This window comes from Thermobia domestica, chromosome 10, assembly GCF_964235325.1.
Source record: "Thermobia domestica chromosome 10, izTheDome1.hap1.1, whole genome shotgun sequence".
Taxonomy (NCBI): Eukaryota; Metazoa; Arthropoda; class Insecta; order Zygentoma; family Lepismatidae; genus Thermobia; species Thermobia domestica.
In genome coordinates, this window is record NC_137463.1 from 104,469,688 (window position 1) to 104,487,254 (window position 17,567).

General features: G+C 39.1%; 2 non-coding genes across 2 annotated transcripts; one reads left to right on the top strand and one right to left on the bottom strand.

Moving 5' to 3' along the window:
- Positions 1–2,079: 2,079 nt before the first annotated feature.
- On the bottom strand, positions 2,080–2,153 carry TRNAI-AAU (transfer RNA isoleucine (anticodon AAU)). Its single transcript has one exon. It is a non-coding gene; the product is annotated as a tRNA-Ile (tRNA).
- A 3,661-nt stretch (positions 2,154–5,814) lies between these two features.
- TRNAI-UAU (transfer RNA isoleucine (anticodon UAU)) lies at positions 5,815–5,906 on the top strand. The gene is given in 2 exon segments: positions 5,815–5,852; positions 5,871–5,906. It is a non-coding gene; the product is annotated as a tRNA-Ile (tRNA).
- The last annotated feature ends 11,661 nt before the right edge of the window (positions 5,907–17,567 follow it).

Sequence of the window (17,567 nt, forward strand, 5' to 3'; positions counted from 1 at the left end):
GTTTGGGGGTCAGCTATTTTTTTGTGTATCGAAAATCGAAAATAGCTTTATATTACTTAACCTACATTACAATATAACATGTCTGGGACAGACCTGTAGCTTCGGGGGCACACGGGGTCTGGGCCGCCCATTTAGCCGTGCTCCGAAAGTGAAAGATCAACAGAAATTGCTTGATATGTTTTATAGGTTATAAGGTTTATTAGTTTAGAAATATTCGGTGCTATTTTTCGTCATTTTGAGGCTCAAATAGCGCAAAGGTTGAAGTAACGGAGAGCCGAGGGGGTGGGGTACAATAGGACTAAAACCTAAATAGGAAGGACTTTTAACCTAAGCTTAAATTTTTTCATTAATTTTTACACTTTGTATGGTTTGACTAGAACTATTAGTAAAGCCACGCGTTATTGCTAATGATCTTGCGTCTCCAAATCTGATTAAGGCACTTTATTTCCAGATGAAATAACGCCAAAGTACTGTACATGAAGTATCTTTGCCGTCATTCGTATGGCCAGTCTCCAAAATTATCGAGAACCTGAAGTACACACAAAGGGGAAACGTACAGTTTTCAAGCGAGAAGATATTTCACTGAACATTTCCTAGTGTAATATATGTAGCATGAAAGAAAATAATTCTGCTTTGAACGAAAAACAATGGTATACTTTTTTATTTATTGCAAAAGTAGCTCACTTGAGTGATAAAATGTGATCAGAAATGTATCACATGTTGCGACGCAAATGTCTATGACTCTGTCAAACTCTTCATTGGTCATCAGATCCATAACATGTCAAAATACTGTTTCTTCGCCATAGATACGTTCTTTCCTTTGCAAGCAAACCATTCCTGGCATCAGGCACGTAGTCAAGGGAGGGTCCGGGGAGTCCGGACCCCCCCTTTAAACCAAAAATGAAAAAAATTAAGGAGGGATGAAACAAAATGAAATGAGAAAAAGAAGGATCAGTGTTAAAAGCAAAAAAAAAAAAAAAAAACAGGAAGCCGGACCCCCCCATTAAACCAAAAATGAAAAAAATTAAGGAGGGATGAAACAAAATGAAACGAGAAAAAGAAGGATCAGTGTTAAAAGCAAAAAAAAAAAAAAAAAAAAAAAAAAAAATACAGGAAGCTTTTGGCTACTCTTTCTTATGAGGAGATTTGTATTAATGCAATACATAGTGGCGAGGTGAGCGAGATATCCTGGAAGAGTCGGGGAATTTGAAATTTCTAGAAAAGTTACGGAATTCTCAGAATTTCTGCTACTAATCAGGGAGATTTCAAGCTTTCGAAAGCATAGTGCCGTTGTGTAACAGCGTGTACATTTTTTATCATAATTTTTCGTCATCGCATCCTTGCTGTATCAAACATGTTATTTCAAAAACAATTTTCTACTGCTCCTTTAACCTGTTATTAGGAACTGACAGTAGTTGAGGGAATAATAAAAACAAAAATTTATGTGGAAAGAAAGCTCTGTTAGCATTTGACTCAACAGAGAAAAGAACGCAGATATTGTAAAATATTTTACAAGACATTATTGAGTATGTACTTTTTATAATAGTGAATACGTATTTTTTATAATAGTTGAAGTCATAATGAAAGGAAAATTGTTATATTTGAATAAACAGAGGAAGGATGTAAATAATGTAAAATCTTTTTCAATACATTTTTTTTAAATATTATTTTACTCGAGATTTCTTCATAGTTTGTTATTAAAATACTTACCAACATCTCCTCATTTTATTGTCCTAACAAACCAATATATGTCGATAGTAAAGTAGTTTAGATTGAGAATTTCAAGTCACCCTTCCCCCTGTCTAAACCAACCAAAAATGTTCCAGTAAAATAGTTTAGAGTGATCGAGCCTCTGATGTGATGACCACAGTATTTCATGTCACGGACCTCCCCCCCTCCTTCACGAAATCCTGGCTACGTGCCTGCCTGGCATCATAGTCCGCAATCTCTTGGTGTCTTAATGGCTGTTTTAGTTGGGAGGAGGTAAATTTCTATGCACCGTTTTTTCCGGTAAGATAAATCTAATGTTTGTGAAACGGTGATTAGTAACAGTTATATTAAATTAAAAAAAAAAAGTTATGGCCAGTGAGGGGATCGAACCCACGACCTTCGCGTTATTAGCACGACGCTCTAACCAACTGAGCTAACCGGCCAACAATATTGCGTATGTACGATTACACTCAAGAGCGATTACGTAAGAACTCGCGTCAGTGAACGTGTAAACAGAACGACGGGTTTGTCGCTCTTAGCGCTTGGAGGTCTATAAATGGCCGAGAACATAAGCATTATTTTTATTTTATTTTTTGTCTGTTTTTGATGTTTGTAACAATATAAGTGCAAATGAACATAAATGGTGAATTTTTTTTTCTTTTTTGAGAATTATTACTGTCATTTTTTAATAGGAAGTTCAATACATACATTCAGGAGTGAGAAAAAAGAAATGAAGCAATCAGGAAGAACGGAATTAAGTGCATAGGTTTATCGAAAAGTTTTATGTTACGGTACGAATTTCTTTTGAAATGTTCAGCATACAACCATGAAACTTGTTGTATACTATGTATTTTGACATTCACAATATGAATATCTCATTAAAAAAGATAGTTTGGCTAACCAACTCTGGGAAAATACTTAAGATTGATTTTTTGGAAAGGGACACAAATTTTGAGTAACAGTTTCCAGGAAACGAAGAAATCTTCCGATTTCGGGGTAAGAAAGCGATTTTCCAAGATAACTGACAAAATAGATGACTATTAGTGCTAATATCGACACCTTTAAATTTTGAAAAGAGGGAAAACGTATATTTAGAACATAGGACTTACGTCACTTTTCTCCTTAAGACAAGTGCAGCTCATACTTTCATTCGAAAAGTTAACCGGGGCCATGGTGGCTCAACGGTAGAGCGTTCACCTTTGTTGCATGGGGTCCTTGGTTCAATTCTAGCTCGCGTCGAGTGTACCTTGTGGTGGACAAACATCGTGTATGTGGGTTTTCTCGGAGTTCTTCCATTTTTCATTCACCATTTCCTTCATTTCTCATCATCACCGTCTAATTTAGTCATGACAATGGGACGTAAAACTTAAGCATTTCATTACGAAAAGTATACAAATATACCACATATTGCACCATGTGAAGTTTTGCTTTTGGGTAACCATGTGATTATGGAAACATAGCGTGCCATTTTCATTTGTGCACTGAATTATGTTCACCCACGTATTTTCGTGCTTCATGTAGTTTGGTGCATGTGTGTGTGTGTTCTACTATCCTTTGGCCAGCTAGGGATTTTGTCCCCAAGCTACAAGTTTGCTTGGCCTATGGCCTTGCACCTCATGTTTCAGTCTTTCGTACCTAATACTCTGCTTGTTCAGTCGTATTCTATTTTTTACAGTATTTTCTTTTGCTATACATGAAGAAAAATCGAAATAAAAGTAGCAGTTATCCCTACGAGGGTTCAGCATTGAGAAATACATTTGATTTTCCTCTAGCATCAATATTAAGGAAGTTACGGGGAATTTTTGAGTTTCTCATAAAATCCCACTAAAGTTGGAAATGTTTTTTGGTGATTTAGTTAGATACCGGTAACACCATCAAAAATCTACAAGCATATCGATTTTAATTTTTTATTTCAATTCCAATTACTTAAAATATGAAATTTAATGCTAAAAAAATACAACGCTTATTTAAGTGATATAGGGATTTTTTCACCTCCTCTTTTAACCTCCTGAAAGATAAAAATATTGTATATTTTTCACAATCTTCTTGTTGATTACTCTTTTAAAGCTAAGAATGCCAAATTTCAAATTCCCACGTCAACCGGAAGTACCCGTGATTATATATCAGTTAATGTAGCTTTATATATTATAAACTAGCCTTCTGCTAGAATACGTTAGAGATTATATCAGACAAGCATCAAACTTAAAAGACATACTATATTAAGACAATTTAAGGATAACAACTTATTTTGTTAAAACTCGAATGCATTTCTGAAATGGTGAACTACTTCCCTCGTGGATATGTGGATAGTGTATGCTCTTTGGATTTCCAGTGGGAGGTCATGTGGTTCGCATTCTACGTTAAGCTGTAGGTCTACGTCTCATATAGCCTTGGTGCTGAACGAGACACTAAAACTCGAATCCAACGAAACATCTGAAATAGTGAAGTTTTGAAATAATCACAGCGTAAATTTTGAAAAGAAATTTGAAAAGTGCCGGACAAAGAGCACCAGCAAAATTTAAATACCCATCGGATCGGAAGTCTTACATACCCATCGCATACTGACTGTAAAGTCCAATTTGTTATACACTATATTGTGTACTGTTTGTACGAAATGTTCAATTTCTATGCTAATAATGCTGATAGATCCCTCAATCATTCCAAATAATCTTATTCATGGTTTTTACAGTACAAGAAGCAGTAATTACAGGTAATGACGATTTCACAAGATTCTCTTAAATGAAATCTTTCAGTTTGACGTCACATGCTTATATCATGTAGGCTAAAGGAGAAGAATGATGATGAGAATAAATGAAATGTGGAATGGAGAAAGTGGGAGCAAATGGGACAACCTCGAGAAAGCACACTCATACATTGTTTGTCCACTATAAAGCTCATATAGCGCGAGCTGGTATCGAACCAAGGAGCCTACGCACAAGAGAAAAACGCTCTGCTACTGGACCAGTGCACTCCACAGAAGATTTCACCCGGGAGTACTTAAAACATAAGAGGGGAATGAAAGAATATTGGCAAAATATTTTGGTAATCCACGATGGAGAGATGTTTTTGGAAGAAGTTACAGGTCAACCGGAAATAGGAGAATCAGTTTTGCTCCTGTGGCTATGCACTCAGTACCATACACTTTTTGACCTTTTGCATGTGTCAATTCTTCTCGAATTTTCTCGTTTAGAAAAAAAAAATACAAATGGTCTCTGTAAGATCTTAATTCCCAAATGTGTTTTCATGGAAGAGTAAGAAGGATTTTTTATTATTTATGTTCAAAAACAATGTTGTGGAGGATCAGAGGAGCAGAGTCGTCTTCAATGTTGGGAGGCGGGCAGAATTGAGGCTTATTCTGGGGGACATCAACTTCATCTCATGTTCCTTTGTGGCAATCGGACAAAAATCATCAAATTTCTCCCCCAAAACACATTTCAAATCGGATTATTAGGGGGAACAGTCCCCCTCTGTTCCAAGATTGGAGGGAACATGTCCTCCCTCATCCCCCCGGGATTTGCGCCAGTGTGAGAGTGTAAAACAAAATCAGTAAATCGTCTATAAACATATCCAAAAGCAATTCTGAATCCACTTCATGGTATTATAGCTTTGTTTTCTCGTTGAGATGTTTCGAAAGAAAGCAATATGGCACGAAATCGTGGTTTGTATGAATTTTGTAATTAGTCTCAGCAGACGTATAGGCAATAATATAAAACTCCCACTCATCCCAAGGTAGGCTAGAACCACTAACCTTTCGGGTTAATAGCCGAACGCGCCACGGAGAATGTTTGTACCCATTGTAGTCATATTAGATCACGTGGTACTGTTTATCATGCTAATGAGATGGCACACTACGAGTACAATCTAGAAACGTTATTCTGTAGACGTGTTGTTTCTTGCTTTTATTAAGCGAGAAATATTACTTTGAATATCCTGAAAGTCTCTCTATTAAAATAATAAAATAAAACACTAGTTTCATCAGTCTTAATACTAAATATTTAAACTTTTTGGTGTATGAAAAAGAATGTAATTGGTAATAATGTAAGGTTTATGTAAGCAGTGTCTAACTGACATGTCCTTATTATATCGGGAAGGCAAGAAATATGTGCTCCAGTGGCGCAATCGGTTAGCGCACGGTACTTATAAAGCAGCATTTGTGAGCTATGCCGGGGTTGTGAGTTCGAGCCTCACCTGGAGCATTAATTTTGTTCTCGCTTCTAAGCAGTGTTTTAAATTGTAAATATACACAAAGGAATACATCAGTTACTTTTTGTTACGATTCTACAGAATTTGGCAGAAAATTCTGTCGGTTTTCAAACTGAAAGTGTGATACCACTGTTTATTTCACATATGCTCTTTTATTTCATAACTGTGGCCTCATCTTCATCAAACGTAGTAACTGATCTCTAAGGCAGCGTTTCTCAACCTTCTTTCCCTTGGGCCACACCAAAGTACGTTTCAAACTGTCGTGACATCCCTTCCTGTAATTTTTTCCCTTGATGCAAAAAAAAAAAAAAAAAAAAAAAAGCAAAAATAAAAAATACATGTATTTAAATTATGGAGTAACTATGAGATATAAATCCCACAGCGTTAAAAGTAAACTTTCCAGCTTAAAACTTGGAAGTCAAGTGTGAAATCAGAACTGGCCACCTGGAATCTCTAACCAGGTAAAAAAATAGGGTATTCGTAGCTGGCGAAGAAAAATAACCAAGTCACTTAGTGTGTCCATCCCCAATTGTTATTTTATTCGCGACCTTCGTACATACGGTTGGAATACTTGCCTCTTTGGGGTTTAGGAAACAACCGTCGAATTGTATTTTCATACCTCCACGGAGGTTGATACTTTGATTTGGTCTTAACTGTTGACAACCTTGCTATTCTCTAGGCTTACGATTTATTTTGATACTCTCCTCTTCGGAGGTAGAGGTACCTGAAGAAAAAAAAAAAAAGTAGTTGACGACTTTGGCACTTATACCGGTGAACGATTACTTTCGTGCTCCCTCTCTGGAGGAAAGAGCACCTTAATAAACTCTAAACTTAGAGCTTTGCTCTAACACCAGAATATACACAGGGGCCGTCACTACCCCTTTTGTGGTAAGCTGGCGCCATCTCCCACCTTAGTAATAAAGATGGCTTCTCAGAAGCCAGCAGCAAAATCAGATAAAAAAGTACAATCACCCCGGATTCCAGGTCTCAGGGGCAAAATAACAAAACCAACGTACAAACCGGAAGATTTTCTAGTGCCTTTAGGCAAAAAGAAACAAGCAGCCGCCCCAGCGAAATTAAAATCCACTGCACTTAAGCAGTCCAGCGCTTCACAACCATCCGCTTCGAGTAAGCCTGAAGACATGGACTTCACGGTAGTAGGAACGCTGAAGCGACGAAGGTCGTCTTTAGCAAACACCAAGACAGAACACCTCACTAATAGTGTCTCCGAATATCCACCTCTTCCACTCAGTAATAAGTTCGAGGTTTTGGCCCCAGCACAATCAGATAATGCTAGTACTAGCACTAAAACTGCAACAACAAGTCAGCCACACAGTTTCAAGCCTCCTCCGATTTTCATCTACGGAATTAACAACACCTATACATTTATTAAGACCTTGTCCCGAGCATTGAAGGAGCCCCCTCTAGCTCAGCCAACTAAGGAGCGCATTCGGATTCAAGCGGCAAACAAAGATGACTACAATTCTATCAAGGCTTACTGCGATCAAACGAAAACTGAGTATGCCACAGGGGTAGCAAAAAACGAAAGGCCTATTAAGGTGGTTGTGCGAAAGCTGCCTATTGACACTGACTTAGACGATCTGAAGGATGAATTTATCCGACTGGGCTACAAACCAACAAGCGTTCATCAAATGTCTCGCAAAAGCAAGACAGATAACAAGAAAATACTAATGCCACTGTTTTTGATTGCTCTGGAACGAAGTGCAGCTATTAAAGAGATCTATGCTATCAACAACCTACTTCATTACAAGGTCCAAATCGAGCCATATAAGCCTCCCTCGGTGCTACAGTGTTACAGATGCCAACGCTTGGGGCATTCACAGGACACCTGCCAAGCGCATCCGCGCTGTCTCAAATGTGGGCAATTTCATTTTACCCAGTCCTGCAGTAAATCCGACTCCTCCACACCCGCCACTTGCGCAAATTGTAAGGGAGATCACCCGGCAAATTACCGTGGATGTCCCGTATTCAAATCCTATTCTGAGGCTCTTAAATTGCCGGCACAGCAACCAAGAAAACTTCAAGATAAAGCGGAGAAAACGGTCAACAAACCAGCAGCAGCGACAATTCCCGATCCCACTATTATTAATGTCCAACCTATGGCTACGGATAATGAAGACGCTGAAGCCCCTACTGCTTCCCACATCCAACCAGCATCTGCCGAAAAACAGGAGAGCCCCAAAGAAGACCTGGACCTAAAGTCTATTCTTTCATTCCTCAAGGGGTTACATTTCCACAAAATCATAACGCATATTAAACGTGGTATTACCCGTTTCCGTCAAGCAGCAGATTCAGCTTCCAAGGCTGCAGCAGTAATAGAAACAATAGCAGAAATGGTTGACGATGGCTGTTTCTAACTCCAGCGTCCTACATCATACACTTATCCTTGCTACATGGAATGCAGATGGTCTCGAGGGGCAGAAACAAATGCTAATTAGATTTCTTACACACCATAGAGTTGATGTCATGTTTGTACAAGAAACACACTTTACAGCTCGGATCACTACTTGGCGACTACCCAATTATATTGTATATCGGCAGGATAGAGTCGGCAGACAGAAAGGAGGATTACTACTTATAATCAAAAAGGCTTTCCCAGTCAGGTTGGTTACAATACCACCCCTACTTACTTTGGAGGCACTTGCTGTTGAGCTAATAACTCCAGGCGTTCCATTAATATTGGTTACCGGGTACAGGTCCCCGGCCACACAACTAGAGCCCACAGACTTCGATGTCATCGCAAACTTAGGGCCAAAGGTCATTTTAGCTGGAGATCTTAATGCTAAACATGGAGAATGGAACTCAATTAAACCTAACGACGCTGGAGACGATTTACACCAATACCTCCTCACGTCCAACTTCAACATCAGTGCTCCGCCAGACCCAACTCATTATCCAAAGTTCGGCGGACAACCCGATGTGCTTGACGTCGCTCTTTGTAAAGACGTATCCTTTACTGTCCATCCTTATGTCATCTCAGATTTAGACTCTGACCATGATCCAGTCATTTTTCACGTATCACACCGCAGCATTGCCCATTCTGCCCCTATTTTTAAGCAAATAGAAACCGATTGGGATATCTTTAAACAAAAACTAAACACTATGATAGATCTCCGAGATCGGCCAGCTACCATTGAGGACATCGACCAAGCGGTTTCTCACATCACATTAGCACTTCGAACAGCAGAGGCAGCGAGCTCCACTACCAAAATCTCTCCAACACACACGGGACAATGTGACAGTCTACATCTGCAGATCTATCTCCATTTAAAACGTTGGGCTAGACGCCGATGGCAGCATACACTACATCCAGCATACAAAACATTATGGAATAAACTGCGTGCGAAACTCAAGATGCTCACACAGCGACAAAATCAACAGTACTGGGAAGATACCTTTCGAAATATCACACCAAATGATAGAAAAATATGGACATTCTCTAAATCCTTTCAGCGTGCTACAAATGCTTCCAGAGCTAGAGTTATTCAAGGCCAACAAGGACTGACTCAAGACCCACAGTCACAAGCGGATATTTTCGCTGACTCCCTGGAAGAACAGTTCCAGCCTAACAGATCACGTCTTGATCCCTATCTCAAACAGCACATCCGAACCACACTACATAGCCTAACTACACAAAACCCTATACATGACATCATCTTAGTTACACCTCGAGAAATAGAAAGACATATCAAATGTCTGCCGGCGAAGACAGCATCCGGACCCGACAGAATACGATCTGATATCCTAAAACATCCAACCAGAAAACTACTGGTCTTCCTAACCTATTTATTTAATGCCATCTTTCACTTATGCTATTTCCCGAAGACCTGGAAGGAAGCTCGTATTATCACCATCCCCAAGCCCGGGAAGAATCCACTTCTCCCGGAAAACTATAGGCCAATAAGTCTTCTGTCACACCTAAGTAAACTCTTTGAACGTGTGTTTCTCTGGAGGCTGAAACAGCATGTAGCTACTAGAGACCTTCTACCATTTCATCAGTTCGGGTTTCGTGCACAACATAGCACTACTACACAACTCGTGCGAGTAGTGGATCATTTAACAGTGGCTTTCAACAGAAAACAACACACCCTTGGGGTCTATCTGGATGTCTCAAAAGCCTTTGATAAAGTATGGTTAGCTGGACTTTTATATAAACTATACACGCAAGGTTTTTCAGATCGTCTTCTGCATTTACTGCGTTCCTACCTCATTGGCAGAAAATTCCATGTGTCTGTTGACGGAGCTAAATCCACGTCTAGACCTATTAAAGCAGGTGTCCCACAAGGCGCTGTACTTTCACCGCTTTTATATAATCTGTACACAGCAGATATCCCGACCTTACCCCATTGCTTTGTTGCAACATACGCCGACGATACTGCCTTTTTCACGACCAGTAGCTCACTTGCACAGTGTTACATATACATGCAACGCCAACTCATAGGTTTTCAAGAATGGGCAAGACGTTGGAGAATCAAAATAAATGCAGACAAAAGCTGTGCTGTCATCCATAGTCGGAGACGCATCCGCGTCCATCGAAATCTAACCTATGAGAACACACGCATTCCTCATGCTACGCACGCAAAATATTTGGGTGTAACTTTAGATCGTGGTCTAACGTTTGCCGCACACATCAGAGACATAAAACAGAGAGCATTACGAAAAATCTCAGCGTTGTACCCCATCTTGCGCTGTAGCTCCCTTTCTCATGAGGTCCGAGCTCACATCTTCAAAATGATAATCCTGTCTACCATCTCTTATGCATGCCCTGCCTGGCAACATGCTTCACATAGTCACGTACAAACTCTCGAAAGTGTGCAAACTCGAGCTGGTCGTATAATCACTGGTCACGACAAATATACACGAAACAGCCAGATCCTGGAAGACTTAGAGCTACCCACTGTCAGAGACGTACTACGGCATCTCCACAATAAGTTCTGGCGTACTTTACCCAGACATATAAATCCTGCTATAGCTAATATCGGCACCGAATGCGCACTGCGGAACGTCCATCGAACACCACGCATTTAAAATCTCTCCAGGACTGGTAAAGAATTCATAATCAGCTACTCTGCGACAGTTGCAGATGTAGTCTCCCATACATACCAAAGCAATAGTAACATCCAACAAACCACCAGCACATCTTGATATATTCTTTCTAACATATTACTCATGGAGTCAGGGGCTCTGGCCCGATACTCTATACATAACCACAAAATTACCGTGACCGTGACCGTGACCGTGAAATCAAGTCGACTGGCGATAAATTTTTATTTTCTTCTGAAGATAATTTCCTTGCGGAAGATCTTAGAAAACATCAAAAATCTAGCGACACACCTGACATGTATTCGCGCCACAGCAGTTGAGAAACGATGCCCTAAGGTTTGGAATAATGATATCTTAAAGATCAGGTTTTCATATCACGACCCCTTTTATCGCAACCTCTTGCCAGCGACCCTTGCATGTAATTTCCGGCTTGTTATAGCTTTTTGGTATTGCTGCTTATCGCTTACGGTTATGCATATGTGTGTAAGCCCTATATAGGAATAGGAACAAAAGTTTTACAATAAATATGGAAAGAGAAATATTGTAATCAAAATAAGATATTCTAAATAATCTTTAAAAACATATTTCTAGGAAGTAGAACAATCATTTTCTCCTCGCTTTGCGACAACCAGGTTGAGAAACTCCATTATAGATAAACTTGTCTCGACTTTTCAAGTCTAAGACACTTTTAAAACGATGTTATTGTAATTTTACGAGACAGGGAATTGTTCTTTTTGGGTTAGCAATTTCTCGATTGTAAGCCAAACTTAATTTCCTTTCAATCTTTTTGTAAAATAATAATAATAATAATAATAATAATAATAATAATAATAATAATAATAATAATAATAATAATAATAATAATAATAATAATAATAATAATAATAGTAATAATAGAGATACAGTGCCTCCTGGCTATATAGGCCTAGTTTGTGTACGTATCTTCGGCGTGGAACGCCAGGGTTCGATTCCCGGTGAGAGCTCGTGTGGTTCTGATGCCACGTTAAGATGTAGGTCCACATCTAGAAGCCTCGCTGCTAAAAGTGATACTAAATCTCAATTCATCCAACCTATTATTAGAATCACGGAAGTGGAACTTATAATATTTGTACGTCCGTACGTATTATACATAAGTATAATATAGGCACTGGACAAAATAATATAAACACCTAGCTGTGAACAGGCCTATAGTCGCCCTTGTGGCAAATCTACGACACCCAGCACAGACGTCTGCCACTTAGTGGTGAGAAAGGCGAAGATAGTCTATCATCAGGTGGTGTATGGGTTGTAAGTGATAATTCTGTTATCTAGGGCGGTTATGTTAGAGTTTTTGGACTTCGATAGAGATATGATTATAGGAGCTCGCCTTGCTGGAGCATCTGTGACAAAAACAGCCATACTTGTTTGTGTAGCAAGGAGCACAATGTCAACAGTTATGATAGCCTACATAATACATGGGAAATTATCATCGGCTAAGCAGAACACTGGGTGAAAATCAAAGTTGACATTGTGCTTGTGACCGGGATCGACGTGTGTTAAAGCGAATGTGGCCGGAAAGCACAAGGCAACAATGTCTCAGATAGCCAACGAGATGAACAATCACTTTCAGGACTGTATCAACCAAAACTATTCAAAGGGAACGACATGCTGCGAACATTCATGGTAGGATTGCCATTCTCAGATCGTTGGTGGTTCCATGAAATGAAGTAAAGCGAAGAGAGTGGTGTTAAGGGCATAAAAAATTGGACACAACAACAGTGGGAGCGTGTGATATGGTCAGACGAATCTTTCTTCATATTATTTCAGACAACAGGACGTGTTTATGTGTGGATAACCCCTGCAAAAGCATTTAATGTTGATTGCCTAGTGCGTATTGCCAAACATGGATGGGGGTCCGTGATGTTTGAGAGGCGTTATTATGGCATAGCGTTAGATCACTGGTTGTCCTACTGGACGTATCAACGCACAGCACTATTGCAGCATACTCGGCGATCATCTCCATCCCATGGTCCAGACTATATTTCCTGATGAGTGCCCCCTATTCCAAGATGACAACTCCCCTATACACACACTGCTGGATGCATCGATGCATGGCTTGATGAGCACGAGGATGAGGTCGAATGTTTCATATGATGTCCTCAGTCCCTAGATTTTAATATGATTGAACCTTTGTGGGCTATTTTGGAGGGCAAAGTGCGTGATTGATATCCACGTCCAGCGACACTTTCGGAACTTGAGACTGTTTTGCACGAGGAATGGTTGCCATCTATATTTGTCCATCTCACGTAGGATCCAAACTGTAATTTGGGCTAGTGGGAACCAATTTGTTACTAATAAGAATTTTGTGAGATTGCACAGGTGCTCTTTCTTTTCTTTTTTTTTTCTTTTTTTTTTTGGTCCCATGCGTTTAGGTACAATTAAGTCAGAAAATATTGGAAATCTCCGAGAGGAAATGGCAATATGACTGGCTCCGAAATATAATATATCTCTGGAATGTAATTGACAAACAACTTTTATGAACTAGACTATTTCATGTCAAACTTCCAACGTTCCGTTTTCTGTGCGGGGGTTTGCCTCTGATCAAACCAGACTAGATTCACTTTCATGTAGATTTGATTGATTTGATTTTTGAGTTTAGCGTTCCTTTCGGCGAGGCTATATGAGACTTAGACCTATACGTTAGCATGGGATCCGAACCACATGAGCCCCCGCCGGAAATCGAACCCGGGTTTCCCATGCCAATGACTTCGTATGCTAATCGCTTAGCCAAGAGGAACCTGTCATCTCATGTTGAAATGGGAGGTTAAACTTTAACCAATTACTCAATCCATGTAATAGACTTTTTTTTTTTTTAAAAAAAAGTTTAACATCTCATGATTCTGCACCGAGGCTAAGTTAGATGGATGATAATGTTGGAATGAAGAAAGCGGGAGGACACAAATTGATTCCGAGAAAACACACGCATATGGTGCTTGTCCACCATAAAGCCTACTTGACAAGAGTCCAGATTGAACCAGAGATTCCACACACCAGAAGCAAGCATTCTAACGCTGAACCATTCATATAGGGTGATTCTCTTACAACCGGGCCCATAAAATTAACTGTAACATAAAATATACAGTGTAGCTAGTAATTAGATAGTTTTCTAGAGTTAGGTGATTTGTGTTAACTTTATAGAAGAAACTATTTGCGATGATGTTCAAGAAGGAAATTATATTGCTAATGTGAGATAGAAGGTATGGTGGAAGGAAAACGAGGAAGAGGAAAATCTTCGGAAAGTGTGGAAATATATGAAACTTCGGATGATGACAACAAAGTATTTGAATCATCATCAGATGAAATTGTTATTGTGTCTGAAGGGGAATACGAGGAGAACTTTGACATTGTATCACCTGTGATGTCACCGATATCGGAATCTACATTCTCGTTAATAATTTGGCCTATATGCCCAGGTTCATGTAACAACATAGACATTCAATGTGTAAAAAATAGTATCGAAAAATGGTAACCAATTTATAGTTTATTATGTACTGCTAGTTATAAACACGATATTTGAGTGGTGAATAATTTGATTATAATGCACTTGGAGCTCGTGGATGGGCAGAGGTAAATTTTCTGCATTTATGCAAACACTCGTGCGATCAATGAGGAAGTACGTGAATAGTTTAATGTTTTATATAGACTTTTTGCTATTGGAAGAGTTTGTCGTGAAGAACTAGTTAACATGATTTTACAGAAATATATGAATTCCTCATACCCGGAGAGTAATGGTGAGTGAATTGTGTTTGTTTGTGAAACAAACATGAAACACAGTTTCATCACTCCAAGAATTTTTTTCAAACAGGTGTTGATGATCTTCATGCCAGAGTTGGCGTGGCACCCACCGTGACCCACCATGACCCACTCAGACCCACCACCCACCGTGACCCACTCTGACCCACCACCCACCATGAACCACTCTCATCCACTGTGATATACTCTGACTTACCAAAATCCATCGTCATCAACTCTGACACATGATCCACGGCCTCTTCTCTACTGACTAAACTATAGAGTTTACACTTGTAATAAAATAAGACTGTGAAATTGTCACTAATCGGAGTTTGAATTTCTACGGTCAATCGCTCAAGCACCACCCTGTTACAATAACGTTGGATCTGACCGTTACGATATAAAATGGTAAATTTTTCGTCAGTGAGGAAGTTGAAGCACTTCGAGGTGGGGTGAAATTAGTGTGTGCCTAAAATATACTTGTACTAAGAGAGTATTCATGCAAGTGTTAATTTCTCAAAGCATTCCAAAAGAAACTTCTATTCACAGGAAAATACCCCTGTACAACATGGAAAAGGTTATGGTTTCTCAGTTCACAGTATTTTTCTCACAAAATACTTGAAAACTCATTTTTTCATAGCGTATGCACGAGCTCTGTGAGGGCATCTCCATAAAGTATGCTCATAATTATAATTTGTGTATTCACTAAAACACCACGTTAAATTTAAGTTACAAATATGCATAATTGCAATTATTACGAGTATTTATTCAAAGTAGTTTACCTTCTAGTTTATAAAATCCAAACTTAAAATTTCCATGTAATTAAGCTTACAGTACAAATCTTATGTCTATTTTTCTCACAACTTTATGGTTGATTGCCCTATGCTGTAAGCGCCCCATATAATAAACATAAGCTTCAGCAATTATTATAGTAGAAAGCAATGGATATATGAAGCAAAGCACGGTATTTTTTGTTTCTGATTTTTTTCTTAACTACTATCGATCGTTTTCGATCATTTTTACAAAATAACTCACTACCAATTTTCCATATATAGAAAGTTCTCCCCCCATAAAGGAGAATTTAAAAAAATGCTAGGACACATTCTGTTAATTTTCAATAACGAGTTAATACACTGAATTTCAGCTCCGCAAGTTTAATGGCCTGCAAGATACTCATTTTTTTTCGCGAAAATTCGGATCCTCACTACCTCCTTAGGATATGCATTATAATGAAAGCAATATAACATCCCAGTTTGGATTAAGGCCTAACTATATACCAAAGTTATTTTATTTGAGTTTGCAATTTGACCGTGATGATCAGGCACACATAGTTACATTCAATTTTTATATAATAATTTATATATTACAGTGATTCAAAAATGTATTTTTTCCAGTAGTTAGTTCCTCTAAAAACACAGTCCTCGAAAGCCAAGTAGTAGTATAAGTCCTATTGCTATTATTACAATTACAAATATTAATATCTATAAATGCCTGAAGCTCTTATTTCACTTAGATATACTCACTTCAGGTAAGTAAACAGAAACAAATGGAAAAGGAAGGGAAATGAAGGTCTTGAAAGTAAAACGCAGACAAATTTACCAGTCTTTAAAGACACTGTCTACAATGCAGTAAGCAGAGTGAGTCGGTAGGCCAGACTGAGTCGGTGGGTCGCAGTGAGTCATGCTGGGTGGTGGGTTGCAGTGGGTCACGGTTTGTGGTGGGTCGCAGTGGGTGATGGTGGGTGGTGGGTCGCAGTGGGTGATGGTGGGTGGTGGGTCGCAGTGGGTCACATGCTATTGACCCACGACCCACTCAGAAAATTTGACCCACTGATCCACTCTATCTCTGCTTCACGCCATGCGAACATCATTTCACCAAATTCAACACACCCATCGCAATCATCTGGATACATCTTTTGGTTATAATGGTGTTTAAATGGTCTATAATTTAACTCTTTGTGGAAAATTACACGCACAGAATAGCGTGTAATGTCATTCTCTCTTGCAGTCTGCCATGTTGATTTTGAATGGCTTTGCTCGAACATTTCCCTCACTATGGCCACCTTTTCTTTTGATACTTAATTCGGGAGCCTATCTGATCTCATAATATCCACGACACTTCCGGTAATCATTAATTTTGTGTGGGAACTTTTAAGTGTTTTTGCACCCAGAACAGCTTGCCTCCCATGTTACCCCTCCACTACCGCTGGACCTGAATTACAGACTGCCACACCTCAAATCTTGCTGCAATTTGACTCTTTCCTCAATGTTTAATCGTCCTGACATCTCTATGGCTTTAAAGGAACAACAAAAGCTTCACAGGATCTGGAAAAGATAGAAAAATATAGCATACTTTAGTCTATAGAAAAAAAATTAACTTTCATTGCTATCTACAGATAACATCAGTAGAAATTCACAATTCAAAGTTACTTTGCGCCCATTCTATATAAGATATTAGACAGAATGGTACATGACAGCGATGAACGACATGACTCAATGTCTGTGTATTATTGATACCCTATTGTGGGCGACAGGCAGTAAATTTTCAGGTAAGAAAATGAACATGTCACATTCAAATACATTGCAAAAACTGGCAAAGTCAAAGTGATCAGGTAAAAGACTATACAGAAACACCTGACTGTTGTAGAAATTGACACGGAACACATTGATAATAATAAAGCTATTCATGTGGATTCTAATTGCTATTTCTTCTAGCACGACACGTCATTGTTGCGCCCCATTTGGCACCTGCGCCGGGAGTACGTGCCCTGCTTGCCTCACCCTAGATACGCCTCTTGATGTAGAATTTGCGAAAAAAAC